Here is a 19280-nt window from a genome sequence, read left to right as displayed (position 1 = left end):
CCAGTTCATTTAATTAGTATTTACGAATGATATACATTGGGTGTCAAATTTGATTAAATGTAATCGTTTATTCAGTGTTTCGTGTTTTTGTGTGTTCCTTTCAAGTATATGTAATAGAAACAAATGAAATACAGTGGCGGATCCAGGGGGAGTTGGGAGGCCAAAAAAAAATTGGTGAAAAATTTTGTGCGTTAAAATCATGAAAAGCACTCACTTCGTGCACTTCGTGATCCTCGCCGGTGATCCTGACAAGAATTTGTTTTGGGGCCCCTTAACTAAAACTCTAGATCCGCCACTAAAATAAATCAAATCAGTATTTCAAATTAAGAAGGGTTATTTTTAAGCAAAGATGTTCATTTAGTTTAACTGAATATCTTTTGTCAACCTGCAGTAACACCAAGAAATGTTTACTTCCAATATCGCGAAGAATGTAATTCCAATAGTTTTAACCTTCAATTGGAATAATAAGCGAAAGTGAACCCACGTGCAATGTTGAGTTTATCAACAAATCCAGATCAATTTCTTCTTTGAAGGCACTTACATTAAATACTAGATTTTATTTCAAAGCAGCTGAACAATCCGGTTTCTTCTCATATCAAACAGTATTATGAAGCCCCATATGTTAACTTTGTATATCTTATCCTCTCTACCTGGAACACGGAGTTAATCTCATTGGAGGAAGGTCGTACAAAGTTTACCTCTCAGCAGATAATAAAACAAGCAGTGCTATACATTGTTTCGTTTAAACTCTCTATTAAACATTAGAGAAGGAATCTTAGCATGATTCATTGTCTTAATTTTACACCCCAGACATGCATTTCATAATTTTACTGTGCAACTGTTTTTATCATACGAACTAATTGAAGGAGTAAGTTTTATCTTCAAACTATTTGTTGCTTTAAAGTTAAAATTTCAGTGTAAATTTTTATTAAATGGTGGAAAGTAAAATAATCGTGAACTTAAGATAAAGTGGGAGTGGTTTAATTGATTGTTATTAATGTCCTACAAACGAGTTTAGTGTTATGTGTAAGCATTTGTAAGAATCAGGTAAAATGGGAAAAGTCAGAAACATTCGTGCCAAAACCCCGCGATCTGACAATTAAATTTCAGCCAAGGGAGATTTCTCTATTCAAAAAGCCCGTTTATACGAACTCTGTATCCCTGAATTTGTTCAGAAATTTTTCAATGGAATGAGATTTTTGACGGGCTCATTTATCCTTGAAACTTTCATTTTCACTGCATTTCAATGAAATTATAACTCAATTTACCGAAATGATATGGGGAAACCATGACGCTTCTCCTTGATCATGATAGTGCAAATATTTAAATTACACTTTCAAAATGGTGTTTTTATAACCATGTTTTACCCTCTGCCTGATTCACACAGAGACAGATACTTGAAGGCGGTAAGCTTCTACAAAAGTATTAAGTAATGTCATACCGGTCATCCTAACACACTTATCCCCTAACTAGGCTCTTGAAATTTAAAGTGACACTTGAAAAATAAAAACGAAATTTGATATAAGGAAACAAATAAGTATACATAAACGTGGTACAACAAAGAATAATGAGAACATACTAATTTAAAATAAAACCACATGATCTTATAAAGTAACATATCATTGCATTCATTATCATTTAGAAAACCCAGTGTACTGACAAGAAGATTGAACAATCTCCTCTTTATGAACCGAGGAGATATTATACTCATATATAGTATGTTATCACACTGAGCAATCCATGTTGAGTGATATACATGCTGTTTCATTATCAGGAGAAAGGCAGGTTTATCTATTCATGTTGATTAGCTCATGCCCAGGAAAGATAATATGGAATTCAGTTCCCGATAGATATTTTTCAAACCTGTTTTGAAAGTGTTTCATTAAAGAACTCACAAAGATGAAGGTAAAACGTGCCCAATATCAGTTTCATTTTGTTCGATTAATAAGAAAGATTTTTGTTATGGATATTACGACACACAAAAGTCTTTGTAGTATGCATAACGCTATATTCATGGTTCCACAAAATAGTGTATGTTTATGCTTCAACTTTGAAGTTAAATATATAATTGTTATTTTAATCATAATTTGATTTTTATCTACAGATGAGAGTAGAGAATATAAAGCTAAGACAAAAAAAAAAAAAAAAAAAAAAAACAAACAAACAAACAAAAAAACAAACAAACAAACAAAAAACAAAACAAAAACAAAAAACCCCCAAAAAACAAAAAAATAAACACAAAAAAAAAAACAAAACAAAAACTAAAACTAAAACAAATCAAACAAACGAACAAACAATTAAAAACAAACAAAAGAAAACATTAGTACTAAAAAGAAACCTAACATGAAGGATTTTTAACACCATAAGAATCTTTCATTGCGAGGCTATGTAGTTTTTTTGTTTTATTCAAGTCACTCTGAAATCGATTACTAGTATTCAATTAGTAAACCAATTTAGTTCATTGTATTTTGGGACATTGTAACAGTAAAGCTGCAAGATTTTATCTACGGAATATAAAGTTATAAAATATGCCTAAAATCAAGAGTTAGATGTTATTACCGTCGCCACCGATCTGCAAATCATGATAACTAAGTATTACATTCAAAATGAGCACATTGGCTTGACGACAGTTTATGTAAGAAAATAAATAACTGTTTCTGTTTTCTTTATATACATTATCCTTGGACCACACATTTTCCAGCGAATAGTTAACTTTTAAAAGATATGTACGTCACAGTTGGAGATTATGCATAAATTTCTTTCTTTTATCAAAATCTGTTTGAAGACAATTATTGCGAGTTTATTCTCAGCTTCTTACATTTTCTATTTGATATTAATTAAGGATTTAATATTTTGCACCTAAGATATAGCTGCACCTTTCAATACCGTCGACACTGTAGTAGCTTTGTTTATCTTTCTCCTCGTAATCTCAGAATGATGAATAAATGACTGTTGGAGAATACGTGAGTAACATTTGCTGAAGAAGGATGAGATTAGATTACTGGTCTGTTTTTGAACTATCTATTCTAAACCTGTAATTTCGCTTCTTGTTTTAAAGCGTGCATATAATTTATAATTTAAAACCTCGACTCTAAAAAAATTAGTTTCATCTTAAATCAATTTGAATACTGATTCTACAGTTACGGAGTTGTTTTCTTAGACAAGTATGCTAGTACGTAAATCAAGGACAAAATTACGATTAACTACTTACCCAAGTATTGAACTTTCTTAGAAACACGTGATTGTAAGGCGATCAATATCCGGTTAAAATAAAATAAATAGCAGGTTACTGTATTCAAAAGTGAGAAAAAGTTAAAAATATATACAAAACAAATTCATATCAAACAAACACCTTATAAAAGGGCTGACCCAATTGTGAGACAAAATATTATGGCAACATTTGTATACACACTTTCCGGTAAAAGATTCAATGAATTGTTGCAATTATATTTAGGTTTATTTTTTTTTCAAATATTAAAAAAACCTGTTCTGCTTTCTTTTTATTTCGGTATAGTAGGAAGTGTTACTGTCAACAAATCTTAATTCAAGTAGTATAATCTATATTATAATAATAAAAAATTTGAATATCATATTGAAGTACGTATATCATTAAACAAACCCATTTATCGCAACATAACTTCATGTAAAAGCCAGTTTCTTAAATTTCAACAACGCAAACATATAGCGTGTCCTGTAAATGGTTTGTTTAATTGCTAAAGTGAATTTGAAAATTAATATTGTTCTGCGGGTCTTAATAACATTCAAAGCTTGTAACTTCATCTCTTTGTGAAATTCATAGCTTGCAAATTCCTTATTCAACATATTTCAAGTTCAGTTATGTTTTTTTTTCTATGGAAAATTATTAACTGGGAGAAGCATTCTATGCATTATCGATTGATTCAATAATACTCTAAGCTACAGGGAACTTTGATTTATTAAAAAAAATCAAAAATTTATCTTAACGATACAGCTAAGGTATTTTCATTTCCTTTTACAGAGTATTTAAAGACAATGTTCTCAGCAATTTATAAATTGGTATTTGAAAAGGAGAATCAGAACCTACAGCAACGCATTTTTATTTTCCTATTTTAGCCGAAACATTTTGTTGATGATTCATTGCGCTTCATACACACTAAATACCAACTGTCCTGGGCGGCCTGAAGAGGAAAATAGGGCATCTTAATGAGACATTTGATACTCCACCACGTTTTTAAAATAGTTAGATGCACATAAAAGTTCATAAGTTTGAAAAAGTCCGTCAATACTTTCTCAATTTTTCGTCTTGAAACCATAAAAATGTGGATGGCAAAAAACTGAGAATTGAAAATATGATTGTTTTGAAAAACATTTATTAACAGGATTTCGTAGTACTTAACTATTGTGTACAAATTTATGATATAATAGTTTGATCCCCTCTCATATTATTATCCCGGGCTGAATCTTTTGTTGAGAATTTTCTCAAGTCCTGTGTTTTTCCTCAAATCTTCAATTTCAAGTAATCTGAGTGGTCGAAATTTGAGATTTGAGATGTTTCATGCAACCGGACCCTGAAGTCACAAAAAGAGGGGTGACAAATGTTAAAATCACCGTAACTCTAAAAATAAAAATGATCTGTTTTTAATAGTAGTAGACAACTGTACAGTTTATAGATGAGTTTGATCTTTTCTCAAATAATTATTGAAAAACTATGGCAGTACCAACCTACAAACAGACATGAAAACAGACAGACACACCTGCCAATACAACGTTAAGATGTAGTGTCTGAAAATGACATATGGTGGAGTAGGAAGACATGTAGCATTACCCGAGGTATAAATAATATGATCCCTTTACAAAGGCGCAATATACTTGTTTAAAATCTTTTTGTTGGAGTCTAAAATGCTCATTTGTTTTGTTTCTTTGTACGTGTAACGTTTGTAAATTGAGTAATTGGTGGATTGATTGATTGTTGGGGTTTAACGTCCGAGCAGCAATATCTCAGCTGTATTCAGACAATGAACAGTTTAATTGTTGGACCAATAAAATAATTGAAATACCAAATATAGTACAGTGACCACACAGTTCACCAATAAAATCTTAATCACATTTGGGTATCAACAAAGCGAGAATATGCGTCGATTATCTTTTTAAAGATACTACTTTTGTTTTTTTGTACGTGTTATTTTGGGTATTTCATGTTCTCTTTGGTGTGTGTTAGTTTTCCCTGTCTAGTCTATATCCTCGGATGATATTCTTTTGATTTCTCCTCGAATCTAGGTTTCCTTGATCACTCTTTCATTCAGCCAGGTAAATTCAATAGTTACGCTTAAGTTGTTTCCTCTTCATATTTCAATTTACCAATTATTCGAATGTTGGTATGGAATTAGTAAACAACTTGAGCTCCATGTAAATTTAATAGCTTCATCCAGTACATTAATTAGAATGGATGTAATGCCATAAATGTGCATGTTTGAATTTGTAGTTGGAACTTAAAAAACTTCCATTTACGGACACAAAAAAAGAAATAATATATTTTTATTTACTGTCTTTAATCAAAAATCTGTTTTAATCAATTTTATAGACGAAAGTACTGTGCTAATGAATGCCTCTCTGAAAAAGATTCCCGTGTACATTAGCACATCCAACCAGCACCTGCACCGTGTACATTTCAAAGAGAATGTATTTAGTTCTTTAATTCACGATAACGAATTATTCACACTACGTTTTCAGTGCAACAGGAGGTTTCTAGTAAATAAACTGAATTACCGAAATGTAATACTTTAATTTGTTGGGAGAAAAGTGGATAACGTGTGGGACGAGTTCATCATCTGTATATTTCAATTGTGTTAAACTATTCAGCGAGACCGGCGAATAATTTGTTATAAACCTTTGACCATAATTGATATACAGACGTGAAATTGATATTTGGATTTTTGTGTTTGACATTTTAGCTGGATTTGTAAGTGTTAATTGTAAGTACTACAAATATTTATATGCAAACAAACCGTATTGTATGCTTTGTATTTATACTAGGTTTGATGGGTTTGGTGTGAGTTGTTTTGATAATGGCAATCTATTCCAAATCTGTTATTTTTTAAATTTCCATGCCAATGATAATGCATGGTATGACTAACCTTACCATCTCTGTGAAATCAGGTAGTTTAGTTGTTTCAATTCATTACTACTTGTATTATTCAAAAGGTCTATCTATCTAAAATGATTTTCATCATTTTTTTATACCATTGTAAAAAAAGTTTGCGTATGATGTTTTCATAACGCTGTTGTCGATGTTGTCGGTAGACATTTGATGACCATACAGTATAAATGTATAGATCTTTTTTAGATGAACTACACTTTCCAAACCATGAATGGGAGACTAAGGGTTGTTTTTAATCTTTGTGATATTATGGGCCAAAAATGGACCGGAAACAAACATTTTCCTGTTCTACAGACATTTACTTGAATAAAAGTGAAATTTAGGGGGCCGTTATTAATTGTTTATTGCTGAAGCACAACACGATGCTTTTATCAAGATTTCAGATGGTCATATTATATTCCTTAAAAGCTCGATTGTAACTATTATCGAGTACGTTGCATGCGTCATTTTATTGGGTGGGCATATCTGTTTGGATAGAATCCTCATAACTACAGCTAAACATTTTATAACTCAACTTTATAATGTTTTAACGAAATCTAAGTTTGTATTAGCCTCGGACTTGCTGGCAAATTGAGAGTTTCACAACAGTAAGGGGCTTGTTTTTTATCATATGTTAAAATTGAATTCAGATCTTATGCTTATAACAAGGTATATCTGTACACAAGTAGGAATAATGCCAGATTACTAGTGATTAAATACACTTTTGAAGAAATCAATTGTTAAACATCTTTTTAGTGAAAATGTCATGGTGGTGACAATTACTTTGTCTAGCATGGTGGTGACAATTACTTTGTCGTTCTAGCACTAATGAGGGTTTTAGTACGGTAAAATAGCTACAAGTAAAATTTAAAGATCGATGTACTGTTGTTCAAAAGATTTACCCACTGGACATGTTTACAGGTTAAGTAGCACTCAAGCTACATGTAAGAATCATGCAAAATGTGATTCATGGTTCGGAAGCCTACATATTTCTATTTTTGATATTTTGTTTAAACTGTCACAATAAGCAGAAAGTAACATGTAGCTTTTCATATAACCCTCGTTCATTGGAAATAAAAATTATATAGGATGTACCATAGAATTCAAATTAAGGGAAATAACTCTGTAAATGACACTAAAATGCAATAGAAACTGTTGGATTTTTAAGTGGATTATCTCCTGAGAGCAGACAGATTTGAATGAATAACTATACATTTCATCATATAGACTTAAAAAGCTACTGAATAACAAACATAACAATGTGTAGCCTTTTTTGGGGTGTATCACATATTACAGACTTTGCATGATTCTCACAAAGACTGCAACTTAACAATGTATCTTTATATGTGGCAGCAACAATACCTTGTTTTATCTGACCCCTTTCAAGAAAATGCTATGCATTTATGGATATGTATCTGAAATGTACTTCATTCTAAGAAATATGCATTTGCGTGTACGTTTTTATGGCATTGTTTTGTCATAAGTAGAGTTGTGCACGTTTCGAAATATCATTTGCATGAAGTGTTTAATATTAGAGTTTAACTTAGCAATGTCTGATTTTACGGTTATTAGATATCAATAATTAATGCCAATATAAAGTAATCTTATTACATAATCTACCTTCAAGCAATGAACACACAGTTTATATTAATAAGAAATTGTCTTCTTAGATTTTGGATAAGTTTAAAATTTATAAGGTTCATGTCATAAGATCAAATCTGTTAACATTAGAATATTTAAACCAATGTTATTGTACCTTTCGAGAAATCATTAAGGAGTTAGATCGATCTTATTTCAAATACAAAATTCATCATTCTCCTTCCGAGGCACCTGATGTCACTCCCAGGGTGAGTTTATATTGGTAATAGACAGACAGACGGGCCGATAGAGTGCTAACATTAAAAGTCCACTTCAGCGAAATTTTGGCGAAAAGATCCGATGTCACTCCTAGTATTATTGGTAGTTCATGTTGTAAGTTCTTCTTTTAATTGTGCTATCTTATCCTCAGCGTTTATATGTAATTTTATTTTATTCTGTTGTCTACATTGTATACATGAATCGTCTCTGTTGTCGGATTTCTGTTTAACCGTGAGTTGGTTAACCCACCTTCAGTGATTAGAATATTAAAATTTATACTGCAAAGATTCTTTTTGAGCAGTTAAAATTCATTGACCGTATATTTTAGACTGTCGATTTCTATTGTGACATCATAAACGTTACATTTTCTTGAAGTTGCCAGAATATAGCCGGCTTCGAATAATAAACGTTGTTTTTCTTGCTTAAAACAAATTTTTGTTTGCAGTACTGGAACAATAAATGTGCACTGACTAGACAAAAACTTTGATGTACGAATCCTGTTGAAACCGTTGAAAATGCTCGGCACATCCTGGCATTGGTTCTAAGCCTCTGTCGTATATCAGTATTGTCTATATTACTGGATAACTCAGTACCATAAAGCGTGCTACTATTAACTTCCAAGACTTTTTATCTTTCTAATTTTCTGTGATTGTAATGAAAACTATCAATCATATAAGAATTTTTAAGAAGATGTATCGCTCGGCTCGGACAAATGTTTACATACACTATGAATTAAACAAAAGCGGTGGACACCGTTTGTTTAATTATAGTTTAGTATCAATCCTATAAAATGTCATATTACCCTGTCGGCATAGCTAAATGAAGCATTGACCCTGCTTACCTCAGATATATTGACATTTCTAACAGGATACTGAGATACTATATGAACTTGGACCAAGAATGTTTGCAAACTTCCTCTTTTGCCTAAACCAACTCGCTGGTCTTGTGGTTGGTAAATTAGTTTGCGGGTTGTATCATAACATGAGTCATACATGGGCTTTAAACTTTTTCGCCAGTTGAACAACAAATAGGGGTAAGAGGAAGGGTATTAATAACCTCTCCCTTAAATATTTCTTATTATAGTAATGAAATTCATCTACAGATGCAAAGTAAAACTTAATGCAATATACTAGGGATATTACAATATTGCTATAGAAATAGTAGTACCTCATGTAAAGAGTTGCAGTTTCCCTTAAAAGAATGTCAACTAACTTTGATATTCAATCGACCAATCATTTGTATTGATGTCTTTCTATTAACCTCTGATGTCGAACGTTTTATTCGGAGATCACCTCCCAAGTGATATCTAATCAAGAATCCCAAGAGGTTGAGATTTATTCCGTTACATAATTGGAAAGTATTCTTTTTTCGTAATTTTACCAGTACATGTAAAACGAGAAATATATTAGTTAAACGATATTCAATGATATCTATAAATGCACACAAAGATTAATTCATAGTTACCCAACATACGTCAAAAATATTTCATTTTAGTCAAATGTTGTTTTAGAAAGATAAATACAATTATTAAGCACTGCATGTAAGTAAAAAATAAAGCAAAATTTTCACCTGTAAATACCAAAAGCAGTAAAATAATAAACACTTTTTTGCCCCCTGCGGCAACTACAAGAATCCGTCCACAGCAATAGAATTAGTGGACGCAACTTTTCGGAAATCGCTCTCCGAATTTTGTTCAAAGTTTGCATCATTGTTAGTCATCATATGTAATTGGTCATATTGTGCTTTCATTTTGATTCGACAAATTTTACAGGAGTTATGAGACTTTGATGAATTTTAACAATCCGGATGCTGCTCTCCAGATACCGCACAAGAGATTTTGTTCAAATGTTGTAGGACTATTATTCACTACATTATCAAAATAAGCCGCCATTTTGATTCGACAATTGTTATAGGAGTTTTAGGACTATACTCGGCGTCACATAAATAACATACTGTTAAAATTTGAATAAAAATATTTTCTACGATTTTATTGACACCAACCGTCGTTTAAATTGTCTTAAATGACTTGCTCATTCGTTTAGCCAAACAGCTTCTCCCTAAACAAGTCGCTTATTAGCTTAAATCATGCGTAACAAATCCTTACGGGAAAATCCCATACTAATATCCGCCATGTTGGTTTTTACGGGACGACTTGTTTACAAACGAAGTTCGTAAGTTCCCATCGAACTCCGGTGACAATCGTCTGCTTGATCAACTTCTCGGTATTGTACGTTGTTCGCGTAAAATAAATCCGAGATATCCAAAATAACGCCGAAATGCATTCTGGGTTCTTAGGTTTTTGGACAAACCATTTAAACGTAAACAACATCTCCTAGCAACCCGATCGCTGTAAACATGGCCGACTTTTTACAATGTAAATATTGGCACCGAGAATTAAAATCTGACCGGAATTTAACGATTCAATCTTTAGGGAGAAGCCGTTTGGCTAAACGAATGAGCAAGTCATTTAAGACAATTTAAACGACGGTAGGTGTCAATAAAGTCGCAGAAAATATTTTTATTCAAATTTTAACAGTATGTTATTTATGTGACGCCGAGTATAGTCGGAAACTGTTCAAATTTTGTATGATGATTATACACCATAGTTGATCATATGGCACTGCCATTTTGATTAAACATATTTTAAAGTAGTTATTTGACGTAGGAAATTGTACATGCTACACAATAGAACACAATTATGGAAGCAACTCCCCAGAAAGCGCTCTACGGATTTTGTTCATTTTTTTTCAGGATTGTTGTCATTATGTGTAGTTGATCATATAATGCTGCAATTTTGATTTTATAAATTTTACGAGAGATATGGGACTTTGTTGAACTTGGACATGATACACCATATGTACATTTTGTTGATACAATTCATCGGAGATCGCCGCACGGGTTTTGTTCAAATTCTAAATAATTGAAAAATATTTGGGCAAAATATGTAGTTGATCATATGGCCCTACGATTTTGGTTATTTTACACGTCTTTATTTCCATACATTATGATATGGTTTACAAAACTATTAAAAAAAAACATTGTTACATAGCCTAAAAGTGAAGATCTGTAAAATTCTTCCCTCTGATAGTTAACGTTCTGCGCCGGTCCATTTTTCATACAGGGATTAATTTTATTTCCATATGAGTTGCATAATATTGAGTTATGCACAAATATTCCTTATTTCAGGATATCATTAACACAATAAAAAGGTCTATCAATCACATATAAGTCCTTCAAAACTCAATAAAGATTGATAAATTGTTTTAACTATGAAGTTTTAATCAATATGGCGATGATATATTTTATATTGTTCCATGTATCTTAAGTACTGTGCATGCAGATTGCCATTCATCACAAATTTGCAAAATTAGTATACTATAACATTGCAGACCCCTTAAATCATCACTTCAATGTATTTATTGTTTTATAATAATACGCTTTATTATGAGAATAGTATAAAACAGTGCTAAATTATGTCAGGATATTTTTATTATAGAATTCAACTAAAATTGACTAAACTCAACTTTTAGATGCAAAATGTCGATGTGGACATAAACTAAAACATTTGCTACTTTTTTTAAAGACCATTGTTTATTATGTATTCTACAAAATTCCGACCAAAATACTATTGTGAAAAAGATATGCATTAATCACTTATGTCCTGCAGTATTGCCTGTTGTTTAGATTGAACTATACTCAATGTGTTTGTTTTTCCTTATTAATTTTGATTGACTGCGTTGTAATGTGAACATCATTTCTTTCCCCATACTCGATGTCTTAATGTTGAAACACTTCCTGACAGTCGAATGACAGGACCATGAATTCTTTCCTTTTATCTAACACATTAAATTTAAAAAAAAAACACTTTTGTTAATGAAGTATTCGAAATATGACTTTGTTCAAAAGTATGGCTTAGTAACATGTATTATAATTTTAATAATCACTGAGAGGAACGAACATCATCAAAATATTGGACTTGACAGAATTAGAATTTTTAACATCAAACGAAATATTCTCAATTCAAATAATATTATCTGACACAAAGACTTTTAGGTATTTATCATTTGGTTGGACACTATATGTATAAATGGATCAAGTATCTTCTTACATAACATATAATCTTTAACAACGGAAAATAAATATGCAACAAATGTGCTTTTCTCTTTCTTAGAGGAAAGAGTAATCAAGTAAACCAAGGTTATAGCAGTAATCAAAAGAATGTAGTCCAGAGACAAAGACATGGAAAACAGACATACACAACAAAGAACATAAAGTAACTAAAATCATACATACAAAACAACAACAGCAAATGAGCAACTCTGACTCCACTAAATGCTGGGAGCATGGACCTGGTGCACCGGTAGGGTGAGCGTCATCTGCTTTTCTAGAAACACCCACCGAGTTGCTCATAAAAAAGTCAAGTCCGGAGTAGACGAAAGAGAAAAGGAAAACTTTGACACATTGAACAAACAGTTTTCATGAAGTAGATGGATACACCGTAACGATCCACGAGTTCATGATAACGACCATAAACTTCTGTAATGATGACTTCAATCTTGAAGCAACATAACCCCGTTCCAGAAGCCTATTTGTTAGAGTTCTAGCGCGATACAAAATGTCTGCGTAGTTTTGCAAGCTCTGGCATAACGAATGAATTGTGATATGAACACTCCATACGTAGATGCTGAAGGGATGTTGCCACATATGAAAGGAAAGTTGACAATTCTGAATGAAAAGTCATCACGTTTGTCGTAAAATTTGTTCAATAGTTTTCCTTTACCATCGATTTCTAAGTGTAGGTCAAGAAATGAGGCTAACATCCCAGTGTCTGTAGTATCCATGTGAAGACCACACAACTATGAAGTACCATTCTGTTTAAGAGTCAGGCAATGGGTAGCACATCATTTCCCCCAATTTCATCATTTTTGCCTAAAATATATTCAGTACATCTAGAAAACAACAAAAAAGCTATTTAAGTTTATCCTGAAGCATCTGTGACATAGATTATTTTTGACTGCTTATATGGCGAAACAGTGTGGGAAAATTTTCCCGCCATTTGTCCGTGGTGCATTTCAACTGAATTTGACCTATCAATATCTTAAAAAGGCAAATTTTCAAACACTTTGATGGTTTTTTCTGGTGGTTATCAGGTATAATTAATTGGTAAATGCAGTAAAATCTCTGTTTTTTTCCTTCAGGTGCCACACCTTATATACATTTTGCCCGATTCTTAAACGGAGAAGTACTGAAAATTTCTTTTTGGCGATGATTGATAAATATACAGTATATTCACATTGTTTATATTCAAGTTTTGTTTTTAGTTTCTGTTGATGAAAGTATGAGGAGAGAGAGTAAAAAAGGGAACCAAGATTGTTGTATTTTTTTTGTTTCTATTGCAAAAGTATGAAGAAAAAAGATTGTAAAGTTCATTGTTTGTTTAGTATTAACTTTTCGTTTAGCCTCCTTCACAATGAGCCACGACTACCTTAATTTTTTCATATTTGACTTTCTTGTATGCACTCGGATGGATATTCTAAAATTGCGCTATGACAAAAATCGATTAATTATTTTATCATTGCAATAAAAGCTCTTGATAAATGTGTTTACGCCCCGCAATAAAGAGATATAATCTAAAAGCCATTAATTCTAACTGCGTTTTACGTAATGATATTTATAAGAATAGTATGTATTTTTCACATTAAATTCTTTTAGTTCTTAAAATAGCTTTTTCAATTCGAAGTTTACTTATGAAATAACGACTTTCATCAAGTACTTGCCCTACCAGCTTTTTAATATATTAAAAAAAAGTAATCAGAATTACCAGACTAATTCGCTGTTAATGAAAAGTTACTCGTGTACAACATTTTGATATTGGTAGTATTACTTGCATTCAGGATAAAAAGTCGTTTTACAACATCATGATATTTCTTGAAAGGCTCGAACACTCGAACCCAACCAATCAACCCTGTCCGAGATCAAACAAAATGACAACCCATAACCGGTCTACGCATCGTACTAAACTTGAAATATGCATTCAGGTATTTTAATATATTTTGGTCTCTTTACTAAAGAGATCCCTACCCTATTAATTAGTTACTATAAGATAAAAAAACTAAGAAATTATCACTTTTCAATACGTGATTGAGTTTAGCAATGTTATAATTGTAGTCCTCGAACCGACGTCACAATTCAAAAAATGCAAAAATGAGAGGTTATTTTCCTTGGGTATAATGTCCACTTGATTTTGTTGTTTATTCTCATAATCTGAACAAAAAAAAAACACAAAAAAACAAAAACAAAACAAAACAAAACAACAAAAAAACAACAAAAAAAAAACAAAAAACAAAAAAAAAAACCAAACAAACAAACAAAAATAAGCTTGAGTATTAAGGTTTTTTCGAACAAGTTTTCAACTGATATATAAACTTAGAACACCAATTTGAAATCCTCTCTCAGGACACGATATTCTTGTTATTTCCTTCGGTGCAATGGTGACTGCATGTCTGCGATGTTTCTGTATATATTTTGAAATGCATTTTCAATTTGTTATCGGTGTGATGACATAACAAACTCAACTGATGTTGAATCATCATTAAATGATAAGGAATTTTGTATGATAGATTCTGTTGAGATTACACAAACATATGCCTTAGCTACAGAATAGTTGTTTATGAATTTCCTTTTCGGATATGCAATACAGTATATGAATTGTAGTAAATTCTGTTTGAACTTGGGCTTATAGAAAATGATTAAAAGGTATTTATTATGACCACCAACAACTATCGCGAAAATCTGAAATTGTTTATTTGAACCATGACATTAATTTGACAATGTCAAAACGTATAAGGGGGTTGCTGCGTTCACAGTTTCATCGAGGTGTAGTACTTTATTTGTTTGAAACTGAATTTCCTGTGTTCGTCAAGTAAACCTACCAAAAAGATAAAGACTTAAAAACATAAAAACACGTAAGTGATTCAAACTTTATAGAAATGCCAAGGCGTTATAGTTAAAAAATTAAACGTCATATGGAATAACAGAAATAAAACAAACAAACAAAAACAAAACAAAAACAAACAAAAAACAAAACAAACAAACAAACAAACAAACAAACAAGAAAAAAAAATTCGGAATAAGAAAACACCACCATGTACATGCATCAATATTTGTTGTGTTGACAAAATGGAATACTTTGTTATGTTTATAATTTGTTTGGCGCCACTATTGCACTACCCGTATGCTCCGTTAAATGATTCTCTTTTGTTGTTAATGAATTCTAAAACACTGTCATTGTGATCACGTCATATTTCTGCACTTACTGCCAGTACATGTATAATAAAAGAAAACAAATTATGTGAATTGCATGGATTATTATTCTACGACTTTATCGCTAAATTTCTCAATCTCAACTTGTCAAAACATTATACATTTAAATTGGAAGATTTGGCAATTCATTTATTTTCTTGTCCTTCGATAGACAGGATCAACGATATATCCAACAGAAGTTTTAGCGATTATCAAAATAAATGAAAGTATTTATAACTAATGCGATTTGCGTAAGACATGCTGCAGCAAATAATTCGCTCTAATATGAATTAAAGTAAGATTTTTAACACAAGCTACGCTGCTTATCATCGTGACTAGCATAGCTGCGGATGTATTTCAAAACAATGTCAAAGAAAAAAATCAAATCTGAGGATTACATTATTTTTAAATGATACCACTTAGGATGACGTTGTTACTCGAAGAAATTACTAATCGGTGAACTAAACAAGGATACTTGGAAACACCATAATTGCACAATAAATGTTCAACAACATTATCACCTCTCAAGCAATGCGACTGCGTAAATTAATTTTTTATACAAGTTAGAATGATGTTGAAACTGTCACAACTGAAAAAAAGAGAGAGGAAAGGGGGATCGGTTGGTCGTAAATTGTAATAATGCCCCAAAAATCCCCGTAACAGATTTTGATAATACACAAACCTTTCTAAGCAGACCAGAATGCGATATGATTATGCTTTAATTACTTCCTTAAATTTGTTATTCGATCTACCATCACATGTCGGTAATCTATCGATTGATGCTACACTTTGTCACCTATTGAGATATGTCATCTAAACATAACAAGTTATAAAGCATGTAGTAGACAGCTATAATAGTACAGTATAAAATGGAATTAAGAAAATGCATAGCAAACAGAAAATAAGAATTTGGATAGCAAATAATGAAAATACTATGCAAATTGTTCAAAATTAATTGAATTTATTATATCTATATCCAAAAGTATAAAAAAATATGTCAGTGTAATCTAAGTGAATTTGAACAATAAGCAAAAACAAAATTGGTGTAAGAAATTACTAAGACTACGAACTCACCGACGAAAAACAGACACACAAACTTGAGAGAAAGATAAGATACCAGCTAACTCTTTAAATTGGGAGTAGGGGTAGAGGCGGCTATACTAGGACTATTGTAATATTAGACGAAAATCTGAGAAAGACATTTCAATGCTAAAAGAAGTCAGATTATCTTTCCAAATAAACCCACCACCAGAAGGGTGTATATAAATGGTACAGGTTATATGAATTTTATCTACCATCTTTCATATTATTAGCTACAATAATTTTAGTCTCCTTAAAATCTGATTATTTCGTACGATCCTACGTTTACATCTCCTTTTGAATACAACATTGACATTACTCATGCACTCTATGTGGTAAAATGTTTTACATTAGGACATTGATATAAATTAGTTTTGACGTTTCGTGATTGTAGGAATCATGCTTAAATACCAATCTATAGAACATTGACATTTTTATAAGTCATACATAAGTTTGACCTTTTCTTATTTGTTTTATAATTCTACTTATGGGCCAAAGTAAATTAACGTATTTTTTTTTACATGTTTATGACTATGTTAAGTTCGTCGTGAGTTGTAATTGTGGTGTTTCTTATGTTGTCTTGTAAAAAGGTTTTCGTTCGTTTGTATATTCGGTGTTAATACTACTTTTTACTATGTGTGTGTACATTAAGACAATTACAGATGACACACGCCTATAATTTCTGTAAAGAAAATAAACGCTGAATAAGTATGTAAAATATGACCAACCATACATTTGTTATCATTATCAGGTAAAACATGAACTATCTTTTTCATCCTACGATAAGCCTGCCGATTGGGTACTAGGGAGGTTACGAATAAAATAGAAACACGGAGAAGTAACAGGAATATGGTGTTTGTCTGAATTTTAGACTTATGAAGTTTTGACGGATACAGATAAGAAGTAAATACACTACCAGGTCAGAAAGAAATTTAAGAAACCACAGTAAAACTCTCACTCTGTTTTATTGATTAAATTATCTAATAACCTACGTAATACACAGTTCTGTAAAAAGTGCATTTCAAATTCTTATAAACTAAATGCATTTTACAGACTTGAACATTCATGCAAAAATTTGAATTCTTATCAGAACTTTTGGCATGAAGGGAAGATTTTTAGATCTGAAGTAATTCAAACAGGTCAAAAGATATCTAAGAAGTGATAAAAAGTATACTCGAACCACTGTTTTGCTAAGAACTTCATTTATAAATCTCTGTCATTCATGCTAAGACTCGTGAGGTATTAGAATCAGTCTTGTGAAAGCTGAGATATTCTGGATTCTTACGTTAAGGTAAGGCACCATTTATGAAATGACAGCTGCTTTTATTAAAATAAATTGAAATGGAGTTCGATTTTCTTGAGAAACGTCCTGTTATCTCTTATATCATAAGATATTTTACTCAGTATATTGACGCTTAAATATGATAGCTCGCTTTGACTTATTCTGAATATTATTTTGTTTTGAAGCGATATGTACGCGTACCATTTGAACATGGAATTTCTGTCTAGTCTAAAAACGTTTTTAATTTACGCCTGATACAATGACATGATCTTTATATGGAATGCCAGTCCTAAGGCACGAAACCGTTTAACACGACTATCAAATGACAGAACAAAAATATTTCTGTAAAGGATTAGAGACACTGATCTAGTAAAAATCAAAAGCTTTTAGTTTAATTTCTTCTACGTTTACATTTCTTGTAAAATCAATTGATTAAAATATGTATTATCAACACAATTTCATTGAATACTGACATTTATACTGACAATATGCACTTGCTATTTCAATTTAGGTTATTTGATTTCAGTGTAAACAATTACAAATTGGGTTTAAATTCTGATTGTTCTAATTGACACTAACTTTGTTGACACATACGTATGAAAATAATCTAATTTATAAATAAAGCGACGTTTGCTTTTTTTCATTATGGGAAAATTTCAGGGAACAAGAACTATATATTTTTAATCATATGGTGTTCGATTCATACATAACCATGTTCAATGCATATGAAAATGATATGTTACAATCCATGTGCTTTTTATGAGCGGCACGTTTGGCTGCATGCATGCAAGGTGCCCCCCTAACATGAATCTTAATCATTTTCATATTTATGTATGCTCTTTAAGGATATATATAATTTATGAAATTTTGAAGACTGATTTTTCAATAACTTTCAATGAAATGTTTTTTGAATATGTTTTTAATAGTTTTCTTGATATTTCACCCTTCTAATATTCTATGGCGACTTTTATGCAACTTCCAAATTCAATTTATATTTATAAATTTATACATATAATCTTTAGTTTCTCTATATTTTGACTTCAATTTATCAAATAATATTATTAAGTTTATTTTAATTTCCTATTGTGTCATATCCAATGAGCCTTAATGTAACTGATAATTAAAACAATATTTAATTTTGACTCATACAGAGTTTTTCCTTTTCTTTATTTGTATAGTGGACACTTATCCGACCTATTTTTCTTGAGTCTTTGAGTCTTGTGATATCAAAAAGGTTAGCCAAAACACCGATTACGCTTTTATAGACTGAAAGAGTTTGTTTTAAGATTAATGTTTATAATTTTACCACACATGGTTTGATGCCAAACATATTTTGAAATGATTTAACGACAAATTTTTACAATATATTAAACATTATTTTCAATTGAAAATACATACCTCTGTATGACAGAAAATGACTTTCCATGTAATTGGTATGACCTACCTTTAATTCAATTCAGGTCTTTGGTTTTATTGTTGATGGGTATATATAGTTAGCAATTATTGCGCATTAAGTTGTTTGTTTATTCAACTAATTCAAAGTATCTTCATCCGTGCAAGCATAGTCTTGACATGCTATAATAACTTTTGTTGTATTTTTTTTCAGAATGTTGTATTTTTCTTGGTAATTTGCTGGACTGAACA

The 19280-nt window shown here is 31.3% G+C and overlaps 1 protein-coding gene and 1 long non-coding RNA gene across 3 annotated transcripts in view; one reads left to right on the top strand and one right to left on the bottom strand.

Moving 5' to 3' along the window:
- LOC148627723 (uncharacterized) overlaps window positions 1-19244 on the bottom strand; it is a 36566-nt gene extending 17322 nt beyond the window's left edge. The window contains exon 1 of one of the 2 annotated variants that reach the window (XM_088577409.1): window positions 19035-19244. The gene's annotated coding sequence lies outside the window, so the exon portion shown is untranslated. The remainder of the gene's footprint in view (window positions 1-19034) is intronic. The other variant, XM_088577419.1, reaches the window with a different exon arrangement.
- LOC148627721 (uncharacterized) overlaps window positions 1-19280 on the top strand; it is a 31488-nt gene that overhangs the window by 4770 nt on the left and 7438 nt on the right. The gene's annotated exons all lie outside the window — the stretch shown is intronic.

The sequence above is a fragment of the Perna viridis genome, chromosome 1, assembly GCF_037379345.1.
Source record: "Perna viridis isolate PV_CMFRI_1.1 ecotype Kerala chromosome 1, ASM3737934v1, whole genome shotgun sequence".
Classification (NCBI taxonomy): Eukaryota; Metazoa; Mollusca; class Bivalvia; order Mytilida; family Mytilidae; genus Perna; species Perna viridis.
Note: the sequence above shows the minus strand (reverse complement) of the source record. Positions and strands in the feature narration are given on the sequence as shown.